General features: G+C 38.7%; 1 protein-coding gene across 2 annotated transcripts in view; it reads left to right on the top strand.

Moving 5' to 3' along the window:
* Positions 1-2,280: 2,280 nt before the first annotated feature.
* Positions 2,281-12,286, top strand: part of ENOX2 (ecto-NOX disulfide-thiol exchanger 2) — a 358,832-nt gene continuing 348,826 nt past the window's right edge. The window contains exons 1-2 of one of the 2 annotated variants that reach the window (XM_036016456.1): positions 2,281-2,426; positions 4,863-4,924. The gene's annotated coding sequence lies outside the window, so the exon portion shown is untranslated. The remainder of the gene's footprint in view (positions 2,427-4,862; positions 4,925-12,286) is intronic. The other variant, XM_036016457.1, reaches the window with a different exon arrangement.

Genomic DNA, 12,286 nt, shown 5'->3' with positions numbered 1-12,286 from the left:
GGATGTTACTTGTTTTTTTCTACTTCTCCAATCCCACATATAGAATTCATACCTGGAATGTTGTAGATAATTAATAAATATTTGTTTAATGAATGAATGAATGAATGAGTGAATGAGTAGTTCCTTGTTACTCTTCTGTCTTCTTATTTGACCTCTCTGTGCTATATTCCAGTAACTCCACTTTGTTTTTTCCTGGTTTACCTATCTAGCTATTCATTCTCAGCTTCCTTTGAAGGTATTTCTTCCTATAACTACAATTTGAATATTGTTATCTTTTAGAATTCCATACTTAACCTTTGTTGTTCTTCTAAAAATACTACTCTGAATACTTTTTAAGTGAAATTTAATCCATTTTTACTTATTTAATTGCTATCTATAAACTGATGTCTCCCAAATGTTTAGTTCCAGCCCACAATTTTCTCCTGAGCTTCAGACCTACATTTCCTTGTAGCCTACCAGGCATCTTCACCCAAATGTTCCACACACTTCTCAATTTTTAAATGTTCAAAACAGAATTCCTCTTATCCCTTATAAAACCTGCAATGTTTTTTGGATCCCCTATCTGAATGAATGGTACTACCACTCAGTCTTCCAAATCAGAATTTGGGAATCACAATAGACTCTTTCCTTTCCCTTACTATACATATCCAAAGTATCAACAAATCCATGTGATCCTACCATTTCCTTGCTTAAAATCCTTTGATGGTTCTTTGCTGCTTTCAGGTTAAATTTCTAGCGCATTGGCATGGTCCCTATTCATATCTGATCAAGTTCCTGCAATATGTAACTTTTTTTTTGTCCCTTACACCCTATTATGCCTTTATTTCCCTGTATGGAATATGGTTGACTGCTCCTGCCCCAAATCTGATAACTATCTTACCCATTTTTCAAGTCTCATCATTCAAGCATGGGTTCCTCAATAGGTAGAATGAATTTTTCTTTCTCTATAATCCTATAGAAGCTTATATAGATCTTTTTAGAGCACTTTTCACATTGCATATTCTATCTCCCCACTTATATTGCAAGGTACTTGAGGGAAAGTGTTGTTTTCCAATTCTATGGCAATAGTCTCTAGCCCAGTGCCTTGCACAAAGCAGTTTGTTGAATAAAGTACTGAGTCTCTAAAGTCCTTTTCTTCCTTAACTTCTCTTTGCAAAATTTTAGGCAACTACCTTAGGAAAATGCAATTTCTTTTTTCTTTCCCTTCATTCCATGTGTTAATCAAACAGTTGTCCTTACCAGTAGAAGTGTAGCAACACAATAATGATCCATTCAGCTGTAAGGACTCATCTCTAGCAAAGAAAAGTCAAAAGTTAGAAGTGAAATTAACCCTAATAAATAACCATTTTACTCAACCTTCACATTTTTAAAAAGTGTTTAGGTATCCCATTTATATCTTTATCTACCTTTTTAACATAATTTAACCAAAAAGAACAATAGTTACTTAAAGAAGTAGTTTATTATTATTCAAATTGTATTGTCTATTTGTTCTAAATTGTTGCATTACAGCAATATATGTGGCCACCGTTATTCATGGAAACAAGATGACTTCATTATGGGTTAAGTAGGCATGGGTTAAGTACGGTAGGTACAAGTTAATGAGTGCCCACCTTCTTTTAGGCTGGCTTAAATCACATTTCCATGCTTGTTATGTATGACACCATTTCAAAGGAAAAATATGACTCCCAATTACAAAAATATACATTTTTCAGACCCTTTTAAGTGATTCTAATGAAGATGGTTCATACAGAACAGATTTTGACAGTTTTAAAAGACCAGTTAAAATCATAAGCTTATCAGAGCATAATGTCACTCAATCAAAACTTAATGAGAATTTCAAATCACGATATGAAGTGTTTCCCCCAAAATCCTAATAGCTTAACCAACAGCAAAATAAATCTAGAACCTTCATCTGCCCCCACAAACACAACCCCATAACTCAAGAAGGGAGATGCTGTTAGCCAGTGCACTTCAAACTACAACACCCAGCATACCCTTCTCTGTCTGAACTTCCAGCGACAACTACCGGTGAGTGGGAAAGGTGGGAATAGCAAGTACTGTAGAAACTAGTATCTCAACTTCATCTCCCACAATCCTCTGTCTTCACCTAATTCTCTCCACCAATGCCTACACTGGATTCTCCACAGATGGAAGAGCCTCCAGTGACCTTAAACTACATTTCCCATGAGAACAAGGACTTGGCCTCGGCTTTTCTGGTGGCCACTAACCAATAGGAGACACCACAGTAGGTGTGAGTCCAGCCTTGGGCTTGCGCGGGCCCCAGACGGCTAGCGGGAGGCGGGGAGGTCAGAAGACTGTACGGTGGCGCGTGGCCCGGAGAGAGCACATCTCGCCCAGGCTGCCGCACTGGCCCTATTTTCCGCGGCTGTATAAGGAGTAGCGCTTCAGCAGCCAGGGAGCTGGAGGTCAGACAGGCAGAAAGCCTGAGTAGCTGTGGCTTGGGACTGTGGGACCCAGGGAGCCTAGGGAGGACGGTGCTTCCGGGACTGGTGCCCTCAGCGCTTAACTCCGCCCAGCTCCGCCTCTGCGGGGGAGGGGGCGTAGGAGCTGCGAGGCGGGTGGGCTTTTAAGCTCTACACCGGATTCCTTTAGCGGTGGGAGCGCGCTCTTTCTCCATCTTTTTTTTTTTCAAACCTGCCGGTTATCGTTTTCGTCCACATACCCTAACTCCCGCCTTGTGCCTCCTCTGAGGTCTGAAGTTAGGGTTCTCAACCAGGGCCTTCCTTAAGTGACGCCTGGACTTTCCTTAATGTTTGGAGGAGTTGGGTGATCTCTTTCCTGTTCCCTCAATTGACTTGACAGGTTTGGGCACACACCCCTCCCGACATACACATTTCCAATTTTCTCTGGAGGTTGAGGAATTCCTTGCCACCGCCCAGGGCCTGACTTTTGTCCGATTTCCACTTTCTGTCTCCTTGATTGTGAGAAACACCATAGCCATCTCTCTTTCTTACTGATTTTTTATTGTATTTTTTCCATCACCATTTATCCCCCGTATACCCTCTTCCACCACCTGGCCCCTCGCAATCATTACCGCACAGTTGTACGTGTCTATGTGTCCTTTTTATTTTATACTCCATTTCTCCGCCCTCTAAACCCCTCATAGCTGTCAGCCTGCTCTCTATCAATGAGTCTGCCTCTATTTCACTTGTTAGTTCAGTTGGTTCATTGGATTCCACATATGAGTGAGATCATATGGTATTTGTCGTCGACTGGCTTATTTCACTTAACATAATGTGCTCCAGGTCCATCCATACTGTTGCAAAGTGTAATTTTTTTTTATGGCCAGATAGTGTACCGTTGTGTAATTCTCTCATAGTTGTTTCATCCACTCATCTATTGTTGGGTACTTGGGCTGCGTCTGTATTTTGGCGATGGTAAATAATGCTGCAGTGAACATAGAGATGCATGTATTATTTTGGACTAGTGTTTTGGGTTCTGTCGGACATATTCCCAGCAGTGGAATTACTGGGTCAAAAGGTAGATCCATTTTTAGTTTTTTGAGGAAATTCCATACTATTTTCCACAGTGGCTGCACCAATCTTCATTCCCACCAACAGTGCATGAGGGTTCCCTTTTCTCCACATCTTCACCAGCACTTGTTTGTTGATTTATTGATGATAGTCATTCTGACAGGTGTGAGGTGATATTTCATTGTGGTTTTAATTTGCATCTCTGATGATTAGTCATGTTGAGCATCTTTTCATATGTCTATTGGCATTCTGTATGTCTTCTTTGGAGATGTGTCTATTCAGGTCCTTTGCCCATTTTTAAATTGGGTTATTTGTTTTTTTGGTGTTGAGTTTTACAAATTTTTTATAAATGCTAGATATTAGCCACCTCATCAGATGTATTGGCAAATATGTTCTCCCATTCTGTGGGTTGTCTTTTTCTTTTGTCGATGGTTTCCTTTGCTGTGTGAAAACTTTTTTGGCCCCATCCAGCCACCCACCCTTTTCCTAACCAGGTCTTTGGAGTGAAAACAGTGTCCCTTCAATTTTCAGACGGGATAGGGAACAGAAGAGGGAAGGAATCTTGCTTTTGAGATGTGTGGTTAAGATTCAGTTCAATGTTCTGATGAGAGCAAAGGGCAAGCTAGACCTATTTTTGAAACATAGCACATTAGGGGTTTCCAGCAAGGACAGATAGCACTAATATAGACAAACATTTATGTGGCACAACAACTACAAAATAAAATAGGCTGTGCAAAATACTCAAAACACTTTATTAATGATTTTGTTGTTATAAATAGATGCAAAAGTGCTGAGGGGTTAGTGGTAGGGGATACTGATGGAGTAGGTACCTGTGGAGGGTCAAGCCAAACCCTGGAAGTGTTGAAGGCTTGAAACTTTAATCTGACTTCAGATCAATCCTGGTGGGATTTGTGAAGAAGGTGAATTTTAACTTAGGCTTCAGAAGATATTTGAAGTGGGCAAAGCAGAAGGAGAAAATTATTCCTGATATTGGGATTGGAATTTGAAAAGGGTAGATAGAAGAGGGAGCACTTGAGTGACAAGTGGGCTTGCCTGAATGGAATAAAAGGTGTCAGCAGGTTTTAAGTGCACACTTCAACAAAACATCATCTGCACACTGCATTGTATGCACATCACCCAAAGCAGTCTCTTCCCGAAGGTTTTGTGAACCAATGTCAGCCCAATAAAATCAATTTTAAAAAAGAAATGGTGTCAGCAGTCATATATTAGGAAAAATGGCATTAAAAAGCTTGGAATCATAATAATGGGATCCTCTGAAGCGCCCACATGATTTGGATATTATTCTGTATCAAATAAAATGAAAGACAAAAAATTAAGATTGGGTGATTTTTGTTTTTTTCATCCTAGGGGAACCTGATTTGAGATCAATTCTTGGAGAACCCAAAGAAGTGTGGTGGCAAGTTCCAAGTGTGAGTTTAAATACCAGAAGAACTTTGTCATATATACTGTTTTTGTCTGTGACTCTTTCTACTTACACTCTATAGTTGTCAGTTTTAAAGCCTGGTAACAAATTTATTTTCTGAAGAAATTCATTTGCTGTTCCGTGTGTCGTATTACCTGAATTGTAGTTATTTCAAGTATGAGAATACTGTTAATTTATTGAGCCCATATAATGTTCCAAGCACTATCATAAGCATTTTGTTGCATTATCTGAGCAGTCTTATGAAGTAGATACTGTTCTTTCCATTTTTTAGAAGAGGAAACTAAAATGCCAAGAAGTTAAACAACCTACCTAAAGTCATATAGATTGTAACGAGTGGAGTTGGGGTGTACAGATTTTTGACCACAGAGCCCAGGCTCTGTCTACCATGGTTTGATGGTCCTACCATTAACATTTATCGTTGACTTTCCATTTGTGGTAAGGAGAGATTTTTGTGAGATAAAATTGATCATCCTGGCAAAAAACCAAATGATTCACTCTTAGTTTCGATGTCAATGTATGTCTGCTATAAAGTAGCTGCCAAAAACAAATTAGCTTAACTGCTATTGCAGCTGTAGCTAAAGTGTGTCTGCCAAAAGTATAGTCAGTATGGCTATTTCTGAATTAGATGATTCTGTTTGTAAAACATGTCCTACCTCTAAGCTCTTTGGACCTGGACAGCACTTTGGGTTTTATTTTAGTTCAGCTTTTATTTTAAGCGACCTGTGTCACTAGGTCTCTTTTATGACCCTTGCCCAAATGAAGTATTGGTGTGAGCTCTCCATGGTTCTAGTTAGGGACTGAGATAGAGGCCCATAATTTTGAGATAATGTAGTGTGCAGTATAACAGAGAGAGGTACAAAGTGCTGTGGAAGGACAATGGAAGGAGTGATTAACTAAAAGGGAGAGTCAGGGAGAAGGCTTCTGTGAGGAGGTGACATGATGAGTTTTGAAGGATAATGAATTTTCCAGGCAGAGAAGAGTAGAGGGGAGGCAATTCAGATAGAAGGAGAAGTTTTTAAGAGACATGTTATATAAGAGCAATGTATAGCCATTCATTATTGAGGAATTTAGCATGACTGGGGTAGTTTCTTCCCAAACTGCAGATAGTTTGGGAAAAGGACGGTATAATGGTAGAAGAGTCTGGAAAGACAGGTTGAGGCTGATTTATGAAGAACCCCGAATGCATGGCTAAGTGTGGATGTCCTCCAACAGGCCATTGGCTCTCAAAATGTAGATTATCTGCCATCAATGGCTATGTTATACTCCCAAAAGTGTTTTTCATTTTACGTATTATATGTTCTAATGTGTCTTATAAAGGGTAAAACTGCATTACATCATCAAATCTAAGGTTACTTAGGATATGGCTGAGTAAAAATAAAAATTGAATCAATTTTAAGTTGGTTTAAAGACACTTGTTAACTGTATGTGCTATGTGAATGTAGGAAAATCACCAAGTGATACTTAAATGACAAAAATTTAGGAACTACTGCTATAGGCAATTTTAAAAAGCATTGAAATGTTTTAGAAGAGCACCATGATCAGGTTTTCACTTTAGGATACACTGGAGGGGCACATGACCAGTTAGGAGACTGGTGCTCTATTCCACAGAGAGATGATAACGAGCTGAGGCCACAACCTAGAGGGGGGAACAGATTTTACAGCCATTTAGCAGGCAGAGTTAGTAGGATTTGGTAGATATGAATATTATTATTCTATCAGTGTCATGAAAATGATTTTAAAGTTTTAAAGGCCATTTGTTTGTTGTCCTTTATATTCTAAGATGAACATATTATTGCCCACACAAGCTGTGTACATATACATATTTATTAAGTTAACAGTGGAGACTGTTGTCATAGATGGATTTGGATTGTATGCAGGTATCTTCACTGTCTTGTTGAGTGCCCTTGAGAGCAGTAGCAAAAATACTCAAGATGCTGATAAAGAATGTGAGTATGATCTGTTCCCCTTAGCTATCTGGGAACTCCTCCTCCTTCAAGACTCAATGAAGCTTTTCCTTCAACCACCACTTCCCTCCACCCCACACACATGCATGCATACATGAAGGAAAGTTAGGCTTCTGGCTTCAAAAGGACCCTGCACTTACCTCTGTCCTACTCTGTACCAAACTGTAGTATGTCAGTCTGTGGATGCTTGTGACCCCTCTAGACTGTGAGCTTCTTGAGAGCAGGAATCAGCTCATTCATATCCTTACCTATAGCATCTAGAACAACACTTGACACATGGTAGACACCTAATAAATTATTACTGGATGAAAATGGTCCAACATATTCACATGAATATATGAATATGAATAACTTTGGACCTTGTAGTGGTGAGTGTACAAAAAGAGTAGCTGTTTGCTACATTTGCTACTTTCGCTGAGTAAAGCAGTAAGTTAAAGTGACATGAATGAATAACATCACTAGAGGTTTTTTGTTTTTTCTTCATTTTCACCCATTCTCCTGTAGTTACCTTACCTTTTTCTTTCTCATCGATTATCCACCCAGTCACCTATTCCTCAGGCCTGCCCATTGCCCTGCGCCTCTTGACAGAGTTCACATTGTTCCTGCTCTAATACTCTGCCAAGGATCCATCCCTCCTCTTCACCCACTAAGTCCAGTTGACTCTGTCCTTGAAATCACTCTAAACTATCTCCTCCTACTCATAGACACTGCCAGTGAAACTGTAATTTTTTAGATTTATTTACTTATTTATTTTTAGAGAGAAGGGAAGGGGGGATAAAAAGAGGGTGAGAAACATCAATATGTGGTTGCCTCTCACATGCCCCCTGTTGGGGACCTGGCCCACAACCCAGACATGTGCCCTGACTGGGAATTGAACCAGCGACCCTTTGGTTCTCAGACCAGAACTCAATACACTCAGCCACACCAGCCAGGGCTGAAACTGTCTCTTCTAGAGAGCAATTTGTCAATATGTGTCAAAAAATTAAAATTTAACACAGCTTTCAACCTACCATTTTTGTGTTCTATTGAGGGAATAGATGTGATTTTTCAAAAATTTAGCTCTTGGGATATTTTTAAAATGTCAAAAACAAAAAAATGTTTATAATAATGAAAACATAAAAGAAAAAATTTACATTTTGGATGTGCAATTGTAGAGGTTTGAATTAAATCAATTACAGTGCATCTATAAAATGAATGACTACGTAACCATGTAAGTTGATGTGACCAAAAAATATTTAATGATGTGGAAAGTTGTTTATATTATACTAAGAGAAAATTCAGCTTATAAAGTTGTCAGATCCCTGTTGAAATACACAGACATATCACACATGCACACATCTGTGCATGCATAAATAGGACAAATCCTGTAATGTGAAACACAAAAGAATTAATAGAGATTGCTGTAAGTCTTAAGATTATATGAGTTCTATTTTTAACCTTTTGCATGTTTTTATTTTCTAATCTTCTATAATCATACATTGGTTAATTTTTTTCAGTTAGTTTAAGAATGTTTTCCCCATGTCCACAGTTTAATTACCATTGCCTTAGTTTGGGGTACACTAAACTCTGCCCTCCCCCACACATATTACTTATAGTCTGGGTTACTACTGCCTCTAGCCTGCTGCCCTTGCAATGCATTTTCTACCATTGCTGACAGAATACTTTTTCTACATTGCAAATCTGAAGCTATCTGGCTCTGTATAAAGTAATTCAAAGGCTGCCCATTGTCAAGAAAAAAAATCCAAACTTCTTAGACTGGATTATGAAACCTTTGAAAATCAGCCCTCTGCTTTTGTCTCCAACATCACTTCTTCCTTCTACAATTTACTTTTTCTTGGAGTCTTAGGTTGCTGCCTAGCACATAATAACTGTTTAGTTAATGTTAGCCAAATGTGGACTGGATTGTATATGTTAACTATTATATGCCAGGCAACCCACTAGTATTTCCTTTCATCCTCAGAGTAAAAATATTAAATGCATAAAAGTTATCTTTATTTTACAGATGAGGAAAATTAATTAAATAAAAGTGGGAAGAAAAAAGTAATAAAGAACATTTTTTAAGAGAAAAAAATCCAAACTGTCTTCCATAACACAGCTCTTCTCATTTTCCTGCAGCCCCTGCCAGTCTTTGTTAGTGTGCAGGGAAAGAGACTTTGTTCTTTTCCCTTGGGCAAGTTATATGTGACCACAGGGTAACAAGCACAGTTCAAACTGACACGATCTCACCATGTCACCATTCACATTGTGCTAATGTACAGAAATTTTCCTTTGTGTACGTAACTCTTCATGCAGGAGAGACAGAATAGCTCCAATTGTTCTGTTTTTGTTTCTATTTTGAAATTCTATGTCTTTTGGGATGGTGATATCAACAGAGAGCTACAGAAATGTATGATGGAACTGAATGTACAAGAAACAATGTGTCTCATGGGAGCCAATGTGATTGGTTAATTTATTTTTTTAAATGTCATGTAGATGTATTTTCCAGCAATCTGTCCCCAGGGAAGGACTAGGTTGAATTCAACTGTTAATCCTATTTACAGACTGCAGCCGACGCATGCACTATATTCTTCCATTGTTAAGTAATCTTAGACATTTGTAGTGGATTACCATAATGACATAAATTGGGTGAGTATGGGGTATCTGATTTTCTCTACAAAAATGTGTGAGTTTTCATATTGTCATTATAAATAATACCCATTGTGCAAAAAAAAAAAATGCATGCTCTTTAAAGGCAGAAGTCCTAAGCATGAAACATCCGAATAAAATTATATTACCTTGTAAGGAATGGTCACTGTTAAATACTCCAGGAAGAATAATTTGTATTTGTCATACTCCATGGTCAAATATATCACACGCACATAGAAATTACAGAGAGTTTTAATTCATTTGATAAATTATTGTGGACTTCCACGTGCAAAGCACTCTGATAGTGATAGGCACTGTACTAGATACTTACAAATACCCCTTTTAATGCCAGAGAGGGAGAGAGAGAGAGCGCAAGTGCATATGACTCTAGTGTATACATAAGAATGATTGCAAAAGAAATAAATGATTAAAAAAAGAGAAGATTTTTAACAAGCAGACCCATTCTATCAATGAAAATTTACTCAGGTGAAAATTGGGATATGTGCCAGTAGGGATTTATTCTTTTCTTTTTTCCTGTCTCTTTTCTCTGTGCAATATATAGGAAAAAATGAGCTACCAGATAGCAGATAAACAAATGATCTACTTCTCTGTTTACAAACAGTTTGAGAGATGGAACAGTGACTTTCAGTGTGTCCAGCCCTGTACAAGCCTGCTGGCGACAGGGCTGTGAGAGTTATGACTATGTCAGCTTTTCCAGGGTTTCTGTCTCTGCTGCAGAGATTTGGCAGACATCTCAGACAAATTTTATGTCTCTTAAATCTTCCTCAAGCTAGGCTTGGCTCTTAGATTTATATGTACAAAAAGTGAAGTGTTTACCAGTTTGACATTTTTGAAGATCAAAACAGACTCAGTTGTTTTTTTTTTTTAATTCAGCATACACCTCAGTTTAGTCTACGAATAAATCTAATTGCTTTTGCTATTTGTTAAAACAGCCAAAATGCTTACTTTCCAGAACTGACTGATCATATATGTAAAGATTTATATTCCAGGCTTCAGTGTCGCTTCCTTTATTTCTTACCTACAAACTGTAAAGTTTTGCTAAAGTCTTCATTTTCCTTTTTTGCCTTCACTGACACATAGGTTAAAACAATGTAGGATTTCGAGGCATGGTGAAATATATTGGCAATATAGGAGGGAAAAATATTCTTTTTATGAGCTCACCATGCCCCCCCCTTTGGCTCTCAGGTTTTTCAGCAGTCCCTTACCCACAAAATGTTCTTCCCTGGCATAGTAATGTAAGGTGAAAATAAGAACTGAAGAACTTTCAGTGACTACCCATTAACAAGGCTGGTCCAAAAGTGTCTATTTGTAGGCACAGCACAAATGAAAGTTTGGCTATGATTCAGAATAGTGTTTCAAACAACACTATTATATAAACAACATTGCCTCGATGGTGAACTGTGAAAAACAATGATGGGGAAATCCCTGCTAAGGGCCCTTCTCTTCTGCCCCAGCTGCTCTTCTTTTAAGCCAGCAACTGCCAGTAAGAGCTTCCTGGGGTCAAGACTATCCTACAGTAAGGCCCCATAATATGTCCTTATGCCATTTCTTCTTCAGTCAAGTCCTTGAACACACTTCACTAGGATTACTTTGGTCACATAATATTGTAATTTTCACCTTTCAATAGATGCTGAGTTAGAATTCAAGGAGCACTTGATATTCAAGCTCATTTATTCAGTAATCATTTGAGCACATATACAGGACCAGACCTTATGCTAAGCACTGAGAATACAGGGATGAATTAGAAGTAGTCCCTAGCTGTCCTTAAGGAGCTTACAATCAAGCGGGGGAGATAGACACCCACACCAATAATTATATACAATTGGAAATGTGCTCAGAGAAAAAGATATGTATAAGGTGCTCTGGGAATGTGATGGAGGGAATTATTGCTAGGGATGGGCAACTTACAGACTGGAGACTGAGTATGCTGAATCAGAAAAGTGTGAGTGGGCATTGTCTAGAATGTAGGTGGACAAAGAAGTGATGGGCAATGATTCCAGGCAGAGGGATAACCAACATATGAGAGTCAGTCACGAGTAAAAATGGGTAGTTCAGAAAAAGCAAGATATTGTGTGTGAACCACTGGGTATGTGGGAGAGGGACAGAATAAGAATCTGGAATGGTATCCTGGGGCCAGTTGGTGAAAGAAGTCTGCTTGTTAAGTAGCTTGGCCTTAATTGTATAGGCAAAGGTGAACCAACACAGGGCTTTAAATGGAAGAGTAACAGGATTGTATTGGAGGATGGGCTTTATTGAGAGAAAACTAGAGAAAGAAAAAGTCCACCTTTTAACTTGGCAGCCTTTTAGAGATCTTATGCTATTCAGCAATGCCATTCTCTGCTTGGTTTTCTTTCAGTACACAAAGATCACTTTGAACAATTTTTTCCTTTTACACTTGGGGCGTACCTTCCTGCACTCCTTACATGTTACCTTGCTGAATATTCATTCTTTCCAGCTCAAATCAGTGATCCCAGTAGAAAGTGTGGCTTGATTATCATGAAGGAACTCAGAGTTTCAAAGCATAGCAGCATAGTTTTAAAAACTATATGATGCTTATTGCTTACTGAGTCAGCAGGGCGGAGGCAAGTGCTGGTCAACTCCCCTTGTGGGCTAGGGTTGGCGGGGGGAAGTGGTGGGGAGAGGAAAGGACAGAGGCAAAAGAGATGGCAGGAAGTGGCTGTTTAAAAAATGCAGAGAATCCAGAATGTTGGCAATCCCTAAAGGCCATATCCAGATAT

Source organism: Phyllostomus discolor, chromosome X (assembly GCF_004126475.2).
Source record: "Phyllostomus discolor isolate MPI-MPIP mPhyDis1 chromosome X, mPhyDis1.pri.v3, whole genome shotgun sequence".
NCBI lineage: Eukaryota > Metazoa > Chordata > Mammalia > Chiroptera > Phyllostomidae > Phyllostomus > Phyllostomus discolor.
Note: the sequence above shows the minus strand (reverse complement) of the source record. Positions and strands in the feature narration are given on the sequence as shown.